General features: G+C 52.7%; 1 non-coding gene across 1 annotated transcript; it reads right to left on the reverse strand.

Annotated features, from left to right (window-relative positions):
- Positions 1-5,513: 5,513 nt before the first annotated feature.
- On the reverse strand, positions 5,514-5,616 carry LOC111823159. The gene has a single exon (XR_002826170.1). It is a non-coding gene; the product is annotated as a U6 spliceosomal RNA (small nuclear RNA).
- Positions 5,617-5,820: the final 204 nt, after the last annotated feature.

Consider the following 5,820-nt stretch of genomic DNA (forward strand, 5'->3'; position numbering starts at 1 on the left):
ATACTGCTGCTCTTTCACTCCTTCGGTTCCTCCAGCTCAACGTTTCCCGCGTCCCTCAGGGCCCATTCAGGAAAAAGAAATGACGCAAGTGATTTGGACAGGAAGACTTTAATATGAGCAGTGTTAACTGGTGTTGGAGAAAAGTCTCTGATGCTAGGCCCGTGGCGGGGGCACCTGCAGGAGCAGCCAGGGAAGGCCCTGGGGCTGAGAAGGCACGGAGCTTGGAGGGGTGCCCTGCGTGGCGGAGCTGCTCAGTGAGGCCGAGGCCACCAGGCGCTGGTTCTGAGCCTGCCCAGAGGCTGCTGCTCAGAGGGCCACCCAACCTGAAGGAGCTCTGCCTGGGTGCCGGGCACGGACACGGTGGGAGGAGTGAGCCAGTCCCTGCCCCACCTCCAGTCTTGCAGCCCCCTCTGGGCTCTCTCCCTCTTCAGGCAAAGTGACAGGAAGCCAGCCGGCCCGCAGAAATGCCATTTGCCGTGTACCAACCCCAGCTCCTGTGAAGCCTGGACGAAGCTTGACGGAAGGGGTTCTGACTTCTTTGTGCCCTGCACCCTTGTCCTCACTCACACCCCTGCGCAGGGGGAGGGACTCTCCAGCCCGGTGGCTGCTGGTGTCCAGGACGCATCTGCTCCGGGTTCTGGTTGGCGTCACAGTCACCGAGGAGCGCGACACCGCCCACCCCTCTCCCCACCTTCCTCCCGGCGGCTGGTTTCTCCGCACCCTCACACGCCTGGATTGCCACGCACTTCACCTGCTGTTGGTGTCTGTCCCAACGCCGGACACTTCTCTCAACCCGCTGCTACTCCCCGACATCTGCGCTACTTCTCCCTCCCACCGTGAGCGCGTGGTCCCCCGGGGGGCCAGCCCTGCCTGCTCTCGGGCCCACTCCCCGCTTCTTCCTGAAGTGGACCCACCTATCCCCGCTCCATGTTCTAGCTCTGCTCTCTGTCTACTGCTCTTCGCCTTTGGCTTTTCAAAAATTTTAATTTTATTCACTAATTTTGAAAAACAATTACATCCAGCCAAATGGCACAGCCACTTTAGAAAAACTGTTTGGCAATTTATTATGAAATTAAACATACAATTACAATCCGACCCAGCAATCCTACTCCTGGGTGTTCACCTACGACAACAGAAAACGTCTTCACACAGAAACCTGCCCCACAGGTTCACTGCGGCTCTCCTCAGACCAGGAACTGTCAGAAACGGGGAATGAGGCCTTCGCTGGTGCCCGGATGGAGAAGCGGGGGCCCTCCACACAATGGAATACTCCTCAGCCCTAAAAGGGGTGAGCTACTCACACACAACAGTGTGGGTGGATCTGAAATGCATTTTGCCAAGTGAAAGAAGACAGATTAACAAGGGACACCGGTCTGACTTATTTCTATGCCATTTTGGAAAAGGTGAAGTTATCAGGGAAAGGACAGATCAGTGAATGCCATTGAGAATCCCTGTGAAATTGTAATAGACAAGCCTCTTTCATTAAAAAAAATCTCACCGAAGGCTCTTGGGGCGTCACCCTTCCCTGGACACACCGCCAGGGTTACTCTGACTCTCACAGGACATTTTACCAAACGATTGCACCCAGAGAAGGTTGTGTGACAAGCCCGTGCTTTCACTACCTGCCCTTGGATTCGCTTCTCAGCAGCGGCAGCGGCTCTCACAGCTGGCAGGTCTCTGTCCTCCTCCTGGGCCTTGTCCCAGCCTCAGAGTTGGGGCTCCCTCCCTGTTCAGTGAAGGGGTCTCCCCGCCGAAGCAGTGCAGAGGCAGGGGCTGGCCGGGTCCCCCAGCCGTGGCCCTGGCCTCCGACAGTCACCGCGGATTAGGGAGACCCGAGGCCCTTTCTGGGAAGTAGCTTTGGAACAGGCGGCTGGACAAGGCGGCGCCATCCCACGTTTTCAGAAAAATTCAGCCTCACCTGCTCTGCACTGAGGACGTCTCCACACCAAGACCTTCCCTGTTTATCCTGCCTCCAGAGGAACAAGACAAAAAACGGCCTAACCGCAAACACTAACACAGCCCTCTCACGTCCTTAATTCTACCCCCCCCCCACCCCCCCGACCCCGTCAGTGCAGCTCCCACAGGGACGGGCTCTTTTGTTGAATCCTGAAGGAGAAGCTCCTGCTGCCTGGACCGGGTTCGAGTCAGGTTTGTGGCGTGTTGCCTGTATCTTCCGTGATCGATTGGTGCGGGACAGGCGGCAGGAACATCATGATTATCCCGGGATGGACCGCGCTGGCGGCCTCAGGACCCTGAATTTGGAGAGCATCCCGACCAAGCAAAGGACGCTGCTGTCGCCAGCAGGAGACGCTGGACAGGACTCAACTCCGTCACTTAGGGTCCAGCAACTGCCCTACATCAGGGCTTCCCGGCTCTGCCCAGTGGTTAGCGGGGTCTGCTGAAATGCCAAGTGTCCTTCTCTCTGTTCCTGAGAGAGCTTGGTAGGCTCTTCTTTCTTGTGGGGCATGGGCTGCTACAGGCAAATCGGTGGGATGGGCCTAATCACGAAGCAGAGCTGGTGGGATGTGAGGGACCCACCTCTTCCCCAGCAGCCTGTCTCTGAGGCTCAGAGTTCGCTGTTGAATAGAAGCAGGTGCCCTAGGAAATGGAGAAGTTGAGACCTAATTTAAAAAACGAGGTGGGAGGGAAGCTGGGTTGGTCCCAACGCTGTCCCAGGTTGTGCGCCAAATGCCCGGTGCCATGTCTGTGGCACACACAGCGCTCCGCTCCGCAGAGCCGGGCTGCCATTTCTCTTACTGGTAATTGCTGGGGCGTCGCTAAGCGGATTTTTGCAGACCATCTACTTGGTGTGAGGACACGGTGCCAGGTGTGAGGCGTACGGGTGTGAATCGCCATCCTCCCTGCCCTCAGTGGCTCATGCACTAAAGCACTTAGATGACTAGAACTCAACAGCTACAGAGCTCTGGGGTGTGAGGACCGAATGGGAGCGCGGGAGGGAGCCGGGGCTGCGCTCTGCGGGACGGACACTGCGGAGAGATGTTGGAAAGGACATTCAGAGTTTTGCCAGGTGAAGAACGAGGGGCAGATGAGCATGTGGAATAGGCAAGGCGGCGTGAAAAGAAACAATTTCAGGAAGAAAAGGATTCGTTTCGTGTGTTCAGAGCACGGGCTTCGTGGAGGGTGCGGAGGAAGTGGAATCAGAAAACCATCCTGAAGGTGGCTCCCCCAGCTGGGTGTTCCTGCTCCGGAAGACACAGGGGCGCGTGCAGCCCCCAAGCAGGAGCACAGCAAATGTGCTGTTCGGAGAGATGCCGTCACCGAGTCCGCAAACTGCAGCCTGCAGGCCACGCTCAGTCCCAGGCTTTTTATTTTATGGTCCATGAGGTAAGGATGTCTTTTGCATTTTTAAATGCTCAGAAATCAATCAAAAGAAGAAGATCCGATGGCACATGGAAAGTTATGTTTCAGTAGTAAAAGGGTCTAGTGCAGTGGTTCTCAACCTTCTGGCCCTTTACATACAGTTCCTCATGTTGTGACCCAACCATGAAATTATTTTCGTTGCTACTTCATAACTGTAATGTTGCTACTGTTATGAATCGTAATGTAAATATCTGATATGCAGGATGGTCTTAAGCGACCCCTGTGAGAGGGTCGTTGGACCGCCAAAGGGGTCGCAACCCACAGGTTAAGAACCGCTGGTCTAGTGGAACCCAGCCACGCCCATCTCTTTGTGCCTGGTGTTGGAGAACAGAGACCTTGTAACATATGCACTACGTGCTCTTCCGGGAAAGGCTGCTGGCCCCGGTGAGAGGCGCGGATTAAACAGAGAGGAAGGGGCAGGGAAGCCAGGAGAAGGTCTAGGGAAAGACGCTGCGCACTTCTCACACCTGGCAATGCACAGACTCCTTTACAAAACTTCTCAGGAGTCCTCCTTCCCTTACATTATTTGCATTCAAATGTAGATTAAATATTCACAGACATTGTGGCAAAAATTCCTTATTCTTTTAGCGCTTGTATAATTGTAAAACCAAAACAACCTTTAAAAGGGGATACAAACGAAACTAAGAGACCAGTCCATTTTCCATGAGCACCTCAATTTCACGTGGGAGATGCTGCCTTTCTGTGGCCACGGGACTGCTGCTCAGAGGCCCAAGGCTGGTCCCAGGTTCGTCTGAATGTGAGTGCAGGTGTCTACCACCGTGTCCGGGTGATGATTTAATTCTCACACAACCTTCTCTGCGTGCAAACACTTTAGAAAACTTCATTCATATAGAATAGGGTTGGCAAATCTTTCTGTAAAGAGTCAGATAATAAAAATTTTAGGGTTTGCAGGTCCCTGCTGCACCTCCTCAATTCTGCCATTATTGCTTGAAAGCACTCACAGACAATACATAAATGAATGGGCATGCATGTGTTCCAATAAAACTTTATTGACAAAACAAACAATGGGCCAGAATTGGCCTGTGGGCTCTAGTTGTAGATCATGGACGTCCTCCAGGAAAGTGGGAAATCGGTGGATTTGGGGCCTGTTGTGGACACATCTGACAGCCAGGAGACCGCTGTGCAATGAGAAGGAATGTCTGCTACAAGTAACTCTAAAATGGATTTGCAAACACAGGCATTAGGCTGGATGTGGTCCAGGAGCCATAGCCTGTGGGCCCTGGATATGAAACAGGATCAAGTAATGATTACCTCCAAACCTGCTCACAGCGGGAATGGTCACATCGCCACTCTCCTCGGCCCAGCACGGGGTTTCCACCCATCACCACTTCCCTTTAAGGGGCTCAGCGATGCCTGTGGGCATTCAGAGGGCTGGCCATCATGGGTTTTGCACATTAGCCACCAGAGACCAGTGCCCACTGGTGTGGTAGTCTGAGCATCATGAGGTCAGAGGCCTCAAGCTCTAAAATGCAGCAAGAACGCAGACTTGGGGACATCTTTCTCATCTGGTACCCAACTTTTTATCCACACTGCAAAGCGTTCGGGACCAGAGGTTGGATTCTCTTTATGAAGCCCTTCTGTATAGAGAATCACATCCTGCCTTTATCTCGCGGCCTGATATACCAGAGAATTGACTTTATTATTGTTGGGCTTTAATTTTAGACAAAGAATACATTTTAAAAGAAAGAAGAGCCAGGAAATACTATGATTAGGATGAGAAATGGTCTCCTTTAAAAGTGTTGCAAGAAAAGAAAACTTTGCCATCCTTTTCCCTCACCTGGTTACTCTCTCTCCTGAAGATCATCAATTACGGGGAAAGTGGCAGTAAAATCCGATTCTGGCTTGTGTGTGTCTAAACTTTCACCTGCTGAGTGGATGGGTGGCTATTTACCAACCAGGGACGGTGAGTTCTCCAGGGCTGGTTGTGCTTTTCTGGATATCCCTGGACACACTGCACCCCATTACTCACACCCATGTAACCCATGCCCGACTCTGTGCCAGGCTCTGTGCCAGGCTCTGGTAAAGGTGAGCTAGAATGGAGGGTGGGAGAGGCCTTGTCCCGCAGCAGACGGCACTGGTGTGGGCCACCAAAAACTGTTAACTTTTATCCGTAAAACATGGAACGCTTCGCGAATTTGCATGTCGTCCCTGCAGGGCCATGCTCGTCTTCTCTGTCCCGTTCGATTCCAGTACATGTGCGGCCGAAGCGAGCACAGCATGTTTAACTTTAATTAAGTGCTTACTGTCTGCCCAGCGCTGTGCTAAGTGCTCTACATACAATTTCTCTGGCAATGCTAATGACAAAACCACTTCACAGGTATTATCTCATCATTACGAATAAGGAAATGGAAACTCATTGAGGTTAAATAATGCCCAAGGACCGTCAGTATAAATGGCACAGGCAGGCTTTGCTTACCC

Source organism: Myotis lucifugus, unplaced genomic scaffold (genome assembly GCF_000147115.1).
Source record: "Myotis lucifugus unplaced genomic scaffold, Myoluc2.0 scaffold_411, whole genome shotgun sequence".
Classification (NCBI taxonomy): domain Eukaryota; kingdom Metazoa; phylum Chordata; class Mammalia; order Chiroptera; family Vespertilionidae; genus Myotis; species Myotis lucifugus.